Genomic DNA, 13,379 nt, shown 5'->3' with positions numbered 1-13,379 from the left:
CTAATTTTATAGGATTTCCAACCCACAACTTATATATCACAGGTCAATAAATATTGACAAAAAATAGCAATCAAAAGAGAGTGATGCAAAAAAAGGTAAATAAATCAGCTCATTATTTGGGCAGGATGGGTAAGCAGACATCAGGAACTAAAAATGATGAAGACACAGGAGGCCATCAAGCAAGATCAAGTAGCTTCCTGAAAATGTGGGTTTACATCAGAGATCTCCCTCTCACATGCAGGAAACAGTACAGGCCAAGACCATGGACAGCCCTTGAAGATTAGTAGGTTCACAGCACTTGACTCATTGCATTTTTAAAAATTTTTCCAATAAATAGCTTCCTTCATATCTGCCATTGTCTGTCTATACTCTTCCATCAACAGGCTTTTAAAATGGCTCAGTTCTGAGCATACATGCAAAGTGAGGGACATGAGAATTTGCCTGATGAGATGACCAGAAAGCCAAGATATTATAGATGCTGTAGGACCAAGGACCTATATCAGAATTCAGAGCCATCTGATTAACTAGACAATGTTTCAAAATTGATCCCACCCTGTTAACCAAAGTGGAATTGTGAAAATAATTAAACATCAGTGAGGAACATTGTGAGAAGTTCTGTAGCCTTCAAACCATCTGGACAAAGTGCCACCAACTTAGCATTAAGAGGACTTTGCTGTCTGTTTGCGTCTAGAACTGAGAAAAAGGAAGACTCAAGCTGTGAGACTATCTGACCAAGTCAAACACATACATGTATTTCCAAGGCCCTCACTAGACCCTATCTGCTCTACAGCCAACCAAGGAAAAGAGAAGTTGTGAGTGTGTTATACACAAAAACATGTTCAGCATGACACAGAGTGACACAAAAACAAAACCCCAGGTGATTCTATTTCTCTCTCTCCAAGCTATATTCATCATAGTTGGAATTGAGGTTTTTATGGATTCATACCAACTTACTTACAACGTTATAATGAAATATTTTCTCTCACCAAAGTGGGGATAGAGGGAACATTCCTGAACATAATCAAAGCCATTTATGACAAACCCATAGCAAATATAATACTCAATGGAGAAAAATTAAAAGCCTTCCCACTAAAATCTGGAACAAGCCATTGATGCACACTCTCACCACTGCTGTTCAACGTAGTATTGGAAGGACTAGCCACAGCAATCAGATGAAAATAAAGAAACAAAAGGCATCCAAATAGGAAGAGAAGAGATAAAACTGTCGCTGTATGAAGATGTCAAGATACTATACATAGAAAACCCTAAGGACTCAATGAAAAAACTACTTGACCTGATCAACAAATTCAGTAAAAGAAATAAAAGCAATCCAAATTGGAAAGGAAGAAATAAAACTACCACTGTTTGTAGATGACATGATACTATACCTAGAGAATCCTAAAGACTCTACCAGAAAATTCTGAGAGCTCATCCATGAATTTGGCAAAGTTGCATGATACAAAATTAATACACAGAAATCCACTGCATGTCTATATACTAACAATAAAAGAGCAGAAAAAGAAATTAGGGAAGCAATCCCATTTACCATCGAATCCAAAAGAATAAACTACATACGAGTAAACATGCCTAAAGAGACAAAAGACTTGTACTCTGAAATCTGTAAGACACTGATGAAAGAAATCAAAGATCACACAAATAGATGGAAGATATACCATGCTCGTGGATTGGAAGAGTTAATATTATCAAAATGACTATACTACCTAAGGCAATCTACAGATTCAATGCAATCCCTAGCAAATTACCAAGGACATTCTTCACAGAACTCGAACAAAATATTTTAAAGTTTTTTTGGAAGCACAAAAGACACAGAAGAGCCAAAGACATCCTGAAAAAGAAACATGGAGCTGGAAGAATCAGGCTCCCAGACTTCAGACTATACTACAAAGCAACAGTCATCAAAACCATAAGGTACTGGCCAAAGACAGAAATATAGATCAGTGGAACAGGATAGACAGCCCAGAATTCAACGCACAGCCAACTCATCTATGACAAAGTAGGCAAGAATATACAATGGAGAAAAGACAGCTTGTTCAATAAGTGGTGCTGGGGAAACTGGATGGCCACATGTATGAGAATGAAATTAGAACACTCCCTAACAACATACACAAATATAAACTCAAAATGAATTCAAGACCTAGATATAAGACCAGACACTATCAAACTCTTAGAGAAAAACATAGGCCAAACACTCTCTGTCATAAACAATAGCAACATCTTCTCAGATCCACCTATCAGAGTATTGACAATAAACCAAAAATAAACAAATGGGACCTATCAAACTGAAATGTTTCTGCACAGAAAAGTAAACCCTAACAAAATGAAAAGACAACCCACAGAATGGGAGAAAATCTTTGCAAGTGAATCAACAATAAGGGATCAATCTCCAAATTTTATAAACAATGCCTGCAGTTCCATACCAAAAAAAAAAAAAAAAACAACCCCATCAAAAATGGGCAGAAGATCTAAACAGACAGTTCTCCAAAGAAGACATAAAGATGGCCGAGAAACACAGGAAAAGATGTTCAACATCACTCATTAGTAGAGAAATGGAAATCAAAACCCCTATGAGGTAGCACCTTACACCAGCCAGAATGGCCATCATCCAAAAGTCTACAAACAATAAGTGCTGGAGAGGGTGTGGAGAAAGAGGAATCCTAGTACACTGTTGGTGGGATTGTAAACTGGCACAACCACTGTGGGAAGCAGTATGGAGATTCCTCAGAAAACTAAAAATATAACTACCATTTGATGCAGCAATCCCACTCCTGGGCATCTATCCAGAGGAAACCTTGACTTGCAAAGACACATGTACTCCAATGTTCATTTACAATAGCCAAAACATGGAAACAACCTAAATGTTCATCGACAGAGGAGTGGATCAAGAAGATGTGGTACATATACACAATGGACTATTACTCAGACATTAAGAAGAATTAAAAACCAGCATTTTTAGCAACATGGATGGACCTAGAAATTATCATGCTGAGTGAAGTAAGCCATACAATGAAACACCAACATCAAATGCTTTCACTGACATGTGGAATCTGAAAAAAAGGACAGACTGAACTTTGCAGAACAGATGCTGAATCACAGACATTGAATAAAAAATGGCCTCCAGAGGAGACAGTTTGGGGGATGGGGGATGTGCCTGGGATGTGGGATTGAAATCCTTGAAATCAGATGGTTATGATCATTATACAACTACAGATGTGATAAATTCATTTGAGCAATAAAGAAATGGAAAGATATTCCTTGCTCCTGGATTGGAAAAATTCATATTGTAAAAATGGCCATATGACCCAAAGTTATATACACTCAATGCAATCCTTATCAAAATACCCATGACATTTTTCACAGAACTAGAACAAACAATCCAAAAATTTATATGGAACCACATAAAAACCAGAATTGCCAAAAGCAACCCTGAGAAACAAAAACCAAGCAGGAGACATAACTCTTCCAGACTTCAAGCAACATTACACATACACAGTAATCAAGACAGTGTAGTACTGTTACCAAAACAGACAGACAGACGAATGGAACAGAATAGAGAACCCAGACATAATCCCTGACACCTATGGTCAATTAATCTTTGAAAAAGGGGGCATGAACATAAAAGGGGAAAAAGACAATTTCTTTCAGCAAGACTTGCTGGGAAACCTGGATGGCTGCATGCAAATAAATGAAACTAGAATACACCCTCACACCATGCACACAAATACACTCAAAATGGCTGATGGACTTAAATATAAGACAAGGCACCATCAAACTCCTGGAAGAGACCACAGGCAAAACACTGTCTGATATCAACCTCATGAATATTTTCTCAGGTCAGTCTCCCAAAGCAACAGAAATAAAGGAAAAAATAAACCAATGGGACCTAATCAAACTGACAAGCTTTTGCACAACAAAGGAAACCAAAAAGAAAACAAAAATACAACTTACAGAATGGGAGAAAATTGTTTCAAATGATGCAATGGACAAGGAGTTCATCTCCAGAATATACAAGCAACTTATCAACTCAACAGCTAAAAAGCCAACCACCTAATGGAAAAATGGGCAAAGGACCTGAAGAGACCATTCTCCAAGGAAGATATACTGATGGCCAACAAGCACATGAAATAATGCTCAACATCCCTGATTATTAGAGAAATGCAAATCAAAACTACCATGAGATACCACCTCACACCAGTCAGAATGGCCATCATTAATAAATCCACAAATAACAAGTGCTGGAGTGGCTGTGGAGAAAAGGGAACCCTCCTGAACTGTTGGTGGGAATGGAAGCTGGTACATCCACTATGGAGATCAGTCTGGAGGTACCTTAGAAATCTATTCATAGAACTACCATATGACCTGGCAATCCTACTCTTGGGCATGTATTTGGACAAAACTTTCCTTAAAATACACATGCACCCACATGTTCATTGTAGCTCTATTCACAATAGCCAAGAGCTGGAAACAAACCAAATGTCCATTGACAGATGATTGGATTAGACAGATGTGGTACATATAGACAATGGAATGCTTCTCAGTCATAAAAAAATGACATAATGCCATTTGCACCAATATGAATGTAATTAGAGCCTCTCAGGCTGCGTGAGGAAAGCAAGAAAGAGTAAGACATATACCTGAATACAGACTGAGCTTAAGGAACACAACTTATTCCCACCCCATCTCCAGAGGCCCAAGCCAGGTACTCAAACAAATGATGAGGGGGAGGAAGTTGATGATTAAAATTAAAATGATGTGCCCTTCATGATAAGGTGATTTTCATTTTGCAGTGTTCTCCTGGCTACACTAATTCACAGGAATGGTCTTCAAAGCAAATGGGACCATAATGTTCCTAGGACAACTAGGAACTTCTGAGGCCCAGCTGGCTCCTCTCTGAAGAAACTATTCTTTCTTCCATCTCCCTTGATATGTGTGTGCACACACAGACACACACACACACGCATCTCTCACACACACACTCACACATACATACAGCTCCTGATTTTGCCCAATAAATGCTAGCATATACATGAAACACAGTTGAATATGACAAGAAATTCAAGTGAGAGTTCTAAAGGCTTTTTTAATGGAACTGAACTTGGAAACATTTTTCCAGATGAACCCCAGTCCAGTCTCATTCAGAACATCCATGGGGAAAACTTGAAACATTACAGGTGTCCAGAACTCAAACTACACTCTAGCCTGATGCCTACTTATCAGAGTCCATTGACCTCCTATTTGTATATTTTGCAAATCAGCACTTATACATACTAGTGAAACTCAGCGGCCTTTTCAAATTAGATCAAAGTCCTTGGACTCTGTAATATTGACCGCCTATCTTTATTTAAGGAACATTCTGCTCTAATTTTTTCTAATTTAGAAACCAAACCAGCATCTCTCCACACCCAGACCTCCTACTATTTGAGTTCCTCCTGGTCATGTACCTGGTCACTGTGCAGGGGAACTGCTCATCATCCTGGCCATTGGCTCTGACCCTCATCTGTACACCTCTGCATCCTTCTTCCTGGCCAAACTGTACTACATTGACACCTGCTTCTTCTGCACCATTGTCCCAAAGGTGCTGGTCAACATCCAGACATAGCACCACATCATCTCCTACACTGGGTGCCTCATGCAGATGTACTTCTTCATGACATTGGCCCTGCTGGATCACTTCCTGCTGACTGTGATGGAAGTCATCACATTGGCTGCCTCCCCCTCCACTACACCACAATCATGTGCATCCAGCGGTGCCTGTTGGTGGTCACCACATCCTGGCTCTGTGCTCACCTCCTGGCCTTCTCACTTATTCTCCCCATGTCTCAGTTCTCTTTCTGTGCCTCACATTCTATCCTACACTTCTTCTGCAATCTTCGCCCATTCCTCAAACTTGCCTGCTCAGACATGCACATTTTTTAGGACATGATGTTTGCAGCAGGAGCATTCTCAGCTGTGGTCCCTCTCACCTATGTCCTGGTATCTTATGCCCACATCATCCACACCATCCTCAGGGTCCCCTATCCTGGGGGAAAGTATAAAATCTTCTCTACCTGTGGTGCTCAACTGACAGTCATCACTCTCTTCTATGGGACCCTCTTTCTGGTGTATTTCCAGCCCTCCTCCTCCTACTCTGCATACACTGGAATGGTGGGCACCCCCATGATGAACCCCCATTCTGAACCCCTTTATCTACAGCCTGAGGAACAGTGACATGAAGGAGGCCTTGTGCAGACTTGTTGGGTATGGAAGATATTCCACCCCATAAAAAGTCCTTCCCTAAAGCACAGGCCCAGATTTTCAATGTGTTTCTTCCCTCCATGTGCCCAATATAAATGTGAAAACCTCATTCAAGACAGGAGGCTTTGTCTTCCAAGCAAATGCAAGCAAATGAAGACCTAGGCTTTTGCAGGACTGAAATGGGGCCAACAGACCAAGGTCAGAACTATAGTCTGGAGAGAGGGAGTGACCAGCAGTCCCTAAAGGGTGACTTGATGTGTGGGTATATGAATCCAGGCAGATTCAACCCAGAGTTGGGAACATTAAAAATACCAGGAAGCATTTGGCTTCTAGAAGGAAACCCAATAGAAGCATAGTGTAGGACTATAAATTCTTCCCCAAGAGCCACAAATTCTGGCAAGACTAGGCATGTCAGGACCTCAGCCAACTCACTGGTCTTTGGAACCAATTCTGACACTTCCTAAGAAGAAACTCACTCATGGGGACTGGCATCAACATGGAGACAATCACACCAAGTAGGCAGAATCTATGTGTGGCTTGGGAGGGCCAGAATAGTCTAGAAAATGAAAGAAAGATGAAGAGATGTGTCCAAGATCAGATATCTGGGCTTAGATCTTTGTCTCTGCTAAGTGATTTTGTTTTTGTTAGCTGTGGTCAATATTTATTTTTTTTAAACACTGGTTCATTTTCTTTTCTCCAACTGAAAAATCATTCATGTCATTATCATGAATGTCTAAAATATAAAGAATTTTTTCAAATCCTTCCTTGAAAGAAACAACTGTGCATACTTCAAACAAATTCTTAGGGACCTTTTCTCTGTGTATTTATTTTATATTGCGAAGATGACAATTTTTCACATAATGTTAAACCATGTATGTTTTCCACATTATTGTTATCCACACTGTTATGTTTTTATAAAGTCTCATAATTAATATCATAGTAGAAACAGCTTCCATTTTTAATATAATATTCAATTTTGGGTAATTAGATCTTTCTAATTATCCATGATATTATACATAATAATGCAGTGAAGACCATTGTGAATAAACCATGGAGAGAGAGAGATTTTTCCCATATCCTTGCAATAAATCTGAAGATGTGGAGTTGCCATGTGGAGCACTTTTCAGGCTCTGATACATGTTGCTAAAATAGTTTACAAAACTGTTAATGAAGGGAAAAAACACTGTTATTGATTTACATCCCAACTGATGGCCTTATGGGAGTGATTCTTTCTCTGCATTCTTTGTGTTCCAATTTTTTTTGTCTTTTTGTCTTTTCTAGGGCTGCACCCTTGGCATAAGGAAGTTCCAAGGCTAGGGGTCTAATTAGAGCTGTAGCTGCCTGCCTACAACACAGCCACAGCAATGCGGGATCCAAGCTGCATCTGTGACCTACACCGCAGCTCAGGGCAATGCCAGATCATTAACGCACTGATCAAGGCCAGGGATTGAATCCCCAAGTTCATGGTTCCTATCAGATTCATTAACCACTGAGCCATGATGGGAACTCTTGTGTTCCAATTTTTCACTCAATTGTTATAAATATCATAAGGTAAAAAATGGTACTTCTTTTCATTTGTTTGAATTTTTGCCTTACTGATTGTTTTCATAAGGCTGTATATACATTTTATTTTATCTTTTTTATTTTATTTTATTTTTGTTTTTTAGGTCTACACCAATGGCATATGGAGGTTCCCAGTCTAGGGATCAAATCAGAGATACAGCTGCCAGCCTATACCACAGATACAGGAACACAGGATCCAAGCCACATCTGTGACCTACACCGCAGCTCAAGGCATCACCCAATCCTTAATCCAATTAGCAAGGCCAGGAATCGAACCTGCAACCTCATGGTTCCTAGTCAGTTTCATTTTGGCTGCACCATGATGGGAACTCCCCATAAATACATGTTTTTATTCTTCTTAATAATTTTTTCATGTTGTTTGACTCTTTTAAAGACTTGTGTAGGTTATCTTTATATTAAAGATTTAAAATTTGCACTCTCCTACTCCTAGTGCAAACTATCCCCAGTAACTTTTCATCCTTCAGTTTTCTTTTTGATTTGTTTACGTAAATGGGTTTTCAGTTTACAAAAATGAAACCGATAAAAAAAATTCCTCCTTGTGACTCTTCTGCCAGTGTTATCATTGGAACTCCTTCTCTGTGGAGAGTTTCATGTTGGTAATAAATAGTTTTTTCATTTCAGTGAGATGTGTTATTTTTTAAGAAGAGTCTTACTGAGATGTAATTTATATAACATAAAATTCATTTTAAGGTATATAATTCAGCTTTTAGTTTGTGGTATGTTATTTATTTATTTAGTGGCTACACCCACATAATGTGGAAGTTCCCAGGCCAGACATCAAACCCATGGCACAGTAGTGACCTAAGCCATAGCAGTGACAACACCATATCTTTAACCCACTGTGCCACCAAGTAACTCCAGAGTGTTGTTTTTCCTTTTACTAAAACAGTACATGACTTTTAGAATGATATTATATATTTAATTGGCTCTGCTCCTTACACATCTAACTCTCTTCCAGAATTTCCTAGAACTTCCCTCATGGTGCAGTGGGTTAAGCCACAACTGTGGTACAGGTTACAAATACAACACAGGTTTAATTCCTGCCCAGGAATTACCACATGCCATGGGCGTGGCCAAAAAAAAAGGTGTTTCCTGCCCATTTCAGGTCCCATAATTATTCAAAGCCAGGATGCTGACTATAACAGAGCTCTCATTCACTCACATATAGCATATACATTTTCCCTCAGGGCCTTTCATTCTAATATTATTTCCTCCTCTGTGGTGCTTTACTGCAAGCCCACCTAGTTTAAGTACCATGTCATCTTCAAAAAGTACCCTCCCACACCAGTCCACTCTAATCATCAGACAGGATCTCTTTTACTTGTGAGCTCCATGATCCCTTTAGCTAGTCTTCCTATTCCTGCCCTCCTAGGATCAAGAAGAACAATAACTCTTGCCACTTCCATTTAACATTGTGCTAGAGGTTCCAATCAGCACGTCTAAGTAAAAGGAAATAGAAGGCATCTAGATTGTAAAGAAGGAAAATCATATCTACTTGTATATGGCAGATGCTCTATATTTTTAAATTCTTAAGAAATCAATCCCCACAAATACCTAGTAGAAATAATAAATGCTCTGAATTCAATACAATCCCCATTAAATATCTCAGCTATATATTTTGCAGAAAATGACAAACCAATCCTAAGATTCACATGGAAATGCAATAGAACCAGAATAACCAATACATTCTGGAAAAAGAAGACTAAAATTAGTCAACCCATACTTCCTGATTTCAAAACTTACTGCAAACTAAGTAACTAAGTACTAATTCATGCTTAGTACTTCACATGAAAAGATGCTCAACATCACTAATCATCAGAGAAATGCAAATCAAACTGCAATGAGATATCACCTCACACTTGTCAGAATGGTTGTCATCAGAAAGAATGTAAATAACAAATGTTGGCAAGGACATGGAGAAAAGGGAATCCCAGTACACTGTTGGAGAGACTGTAAGTTGGTGCAGCCATTATGGAAAACAGTATAGTAGTGTCTCCAAAAACTAAAATAGAACTACCATATGACCCAACATTTCCACTCTTTTGTATGTAACCCCCCAAAAAAAACTAATTCAAAAAGATACATGCACCCCAATATTTATAGCAGCATTATTTACAATTGCCAAGATATGGAAGCAACCTAAGTGTCCACCAACAGATGAATGGAGTTATATACACACACACATAGTTGATAAGATATTTGCATAAGAATATAGGAAGGATTCTTACACTTCAACAAAAAGAATAATAACCCAATTTTGAAATGTGCAAAGGATTTAAAGAGAGATTTTTCCAAATTAAAAAAAATACAATTGGCCAATTAGCACATGAACAATACTTAGCATCATTAATCATCAGGAAATATGAATCAAAATCACAATGAGATACCACTTCACTTCCACTAGGATGATTAAATTGTAAAAAGAAATTACTGGACAATATCAAAATGTTAGCAAGGAATAAGAGGAGGGTGAACCCTTCTATATTTGTACTAAGAAGTTGAAACAATGCAGCCAATTAGGAAAACATGGGCAGTTTCTCAAAATGTTCAAACATAGAGTTACTACACCAACCAGGAATTCCATTCCTAGGTGTATAACTAAGAAAAACTATGTCCACATAAAAGCCTGTACATGAAGATTCTTAGCAGCACTATTCATAATAACCAAAGAGTGGAAACCACATGAAAAAGCACACAATTGCTGAAAATTTTCTGTTAACTCTAGTATCAGTTCAGTCCCACAATAAACAAATGCAAAAACATAATTAGGGGAAAATATATTAGGGAAGATGCTTATGAAAGATCAAGAGGACAGGAAAAACACCCACACACAAGCCTCTCCATTCACACAAAGAATAATTCAGTTGCCATGGAGGAGGGGGGCAGAAAACCAGGCTGTCTGTTCACAAACTGGCTCCTGCAAAAGAGTCAGTCACCATCCCCCTGCCCCAGAATGGTAGGAGGCAGTCTTCATAAGCAAGGCAACTTACCTACAAGGCTTGTCTTGGTAGCCAAAATCAGCTCTCCACCCCTGCTGGCTAGGATCTTGAAAGCTTTTACAGAGTCCTTCAGTGGGTTCAGACATGCATGTTGTCCAGAGAGCCTCAGCAACACACTTTTCCTTCAAGGCTGCCTCCTCAAAAATGGCTCCCAGCCTGGGAACCCAGGGCAGATTGAACATTTCAAGGACACAGGTGGGGTAAATGTACCTCCAATCAGCCAAGCCCAACTTGCTGATCAATCATCAGTCACCTCTTTGTTCTCTCTGTCCTCTCTGGATGAAACTGAACAGGACCCTAGGGGGTCTTCCTGGGAAAGTCCCCCCTCCCCTGCTCCATTCCACATCCTTGGCCTTCTGCTGGTTTGTAGACAAATGTTAGCCTCCTAGGCCTTACCTGAGTTCCAAAGAATATATTTAATCAGAGAAGTGAGGAAAACACAGAAAGAAAGGAAATAATCAAGCCAGACAAAAAATAATGATTTAGCCATGAAACCAAGTCAAGGATTTTTAGTTCCTCCTCAAGGGCTACAGATAATATTCTGAGCCGAATCATTTGAGCTGCTTGGCAAACACTGAAACCCCTAACAGGTGGGAAAAGTTAACTGCTTTCTCAAGACAAGCATGTGGACTGGGTGGAACCCAAGGCTGATGATGTTGACTCCTGATTACCTCATGACCAACCAATCAGAACAATGTCCCCCAGGTGGTCCTGCACCTGCAACCCTCTCCCTCACTCTGTCTTTAAAAGCCTTTCACTAAAAGCCATTGGGTTTTGTTTTGTTTTGTTTTTGTTTTTAGGGCCACACCTGTGGCATATGGAAGTTCCCAGGCTAGGGGGTCAAATGGCAGCTGTAGCCTCTGGCCTATGTCACAGCCACTTCAATGCAGGATCCAAGTGCATCTGTGACCTACACCACAGCTCACTGCAACACTGGATCCATAACACACTGAGTGAAGCCATGGAGCAAACCTGCATCCCCAAGGTTACTAGTCAGATTCATTTCCACTGAAACATGATGGGAACTCCCCACCCACTGGGTTATTTGAGTATTAGCCACCTTGGCACCCCACAACAAATGCTGCCCTTTCCTTCACCACAACCCAGGGTCAGGAGAGGCTTTACTGCCCATAGGTGGACAGACCGAAATTTGACTTGGTGATGCCAACACTCTGGTGACCAGCTCCTATGATCTCACATATCTCCCTCTTCTGCAATATACCCCGAATGGTCAGCAAGGGGTGTCACTGGCTTGGAGGTGGCTCCTTTGGTGGCTATCTGGCTGCATTTGGAGGCAGGTATCACAGCAACAGTGTAACTCATGCAAGAAAAACCACAGATTAGGATAATGATTTCCAAAGCAAGTAACAAATGTTTCCACCACAAGCCCATGATCTGAATCACTTAAGAAGTCTCCTAGGCTGGGGACTCAGGATAGTAACTTGTGCCCTTACATGATTTAATAAAATGATACATTCATAGGCTCATCAGGTATGAACACACTAAGATTGGATAATGGCAAAAGTGCCTCCTTGCAAGGCAGTGATAATATTGTCCAGACCATTCTTTTTTTTTGGAGAGTGGGCACAGGCCAGGAATATGCCACAGCAGTGACAAAGCCAGTTGCTTAACCTGAGGAACCACCAAGGAACTTCCCCAGTCAGCAGTATGGTGGGTTGTCTGTATACTTGGATTGACATAAAAAGAATATTCATGCCTAATGTTATTGATTGTGTGTGCCCCAGGCAAGGTGTCTGGATCAGTATAAATAATATTGAGTGGATCAATAGTAGTGTTAAAGAGAAAGACAAAAACCATATATCACTTAATGTGGAACCTAAAAGGTGATATAAATGAACTCGTCTACAAACCAGAAACAGATTCACAGACATAGAGAACAGACTTTTGGTCGCCAAGGGGGAAGTGGGTGGAGGAGAAATGGATTGGGAGTTTGGGATTAGCAGATGCAAACAATTATACATAAAATAAAGAACAAGTTCCTACTGTATAGCACAGGGAAATAGGTTCAACATCCTGTGATAAACTAAAGGAAAAGAATATGAAAATGAATGTGTATATATATTCATAACTGAATCACTTTCCTATACAGTAGGAATGAACACAACATCAGAGTTCCCATTGTAGCTCAGCAGGTTATGAACCCGATTAGTATCCATAAGGATTCAGGTTTGATCCCGGGCCTTGCTCAGTGGGTTAAGGATCCAGCATTGCTGTGTCTGTGGTGTCAGCTCAGAGCCCTGGCCTTGGAACTACCATATGCCACATATGCCACCAGTGTGGTCCTAAAAAGACAGAAAAAGAAAAAAAAGAGATTGGGTGTTCCAGGCAAAAGGAAAATGTGAAGAGAATTTGTGTTTTGTAAAAGGTCATAAAGCATAAGAAAAATATGGAGTCCCAAGAAAAAATGGATTGGAGTCTGGGGTGGGGACAGGGGGAATTGATGGGGAAAAGGAGCACAGGGAACTCCTCTAAACAAGAAGTATGACTTTTATCCCACAGAGAGCATGGGGACCCCCCAATCCA

General features: G+C 39.9%; 1 long non-coding RNA gene and 1 pseudogene across 1 annotated transcript in view; one reads left to right on the top strand and one right to left on the bottom strand.

Moving 5' to 3' along the window:
- Positions 1 to 10,986, bottom strand: part of LOC146407209 (uncharacterized) — a 266,633-nt gene extending 255,647 nt beyond the window's left edge. The window contains exon 1 of the long non-coding RNA XR_014842060.1: positions 10,827 to 10,986. This is a non-coding gene — a long non-coding RNA (uncharacterized LOC146407209). The remainder of the gene's footprint in view (positions 1 to 10,826) is intronic.
- LOC110258936 (olfactory receptor 1f45-like) lies at positions 126 to 6,280 on the top strand (annotated as a pseudogene).
- Positions 10,987 to 13,379: the final 2,393 nt, after the last annotated feature.

The sequence above is a fragment of the Sus scrofa genome, chromosome 1, assembly GCF_054392235.1.
Source record: "Sus scrofa isolate SSC_HxYL_T2T_F1_AM1 chromosome 1, Sscrofa_HxYL_maternal_Yorkshire_Landrace_v2.0, whole genome shotgun sequence".
In the NCBI taxonomy this organism is placed as follows: Eukaryota; Metazoa; Chordata; class Mammalia; order Artiodactyla; family Suidae; genus Sus; species Sus scrofa.
The sequence above is the reverse complement of the archived record's forward strand: the minus strand, read 5'-3'. Positions and strand labels throughout refer to the sequence as shown.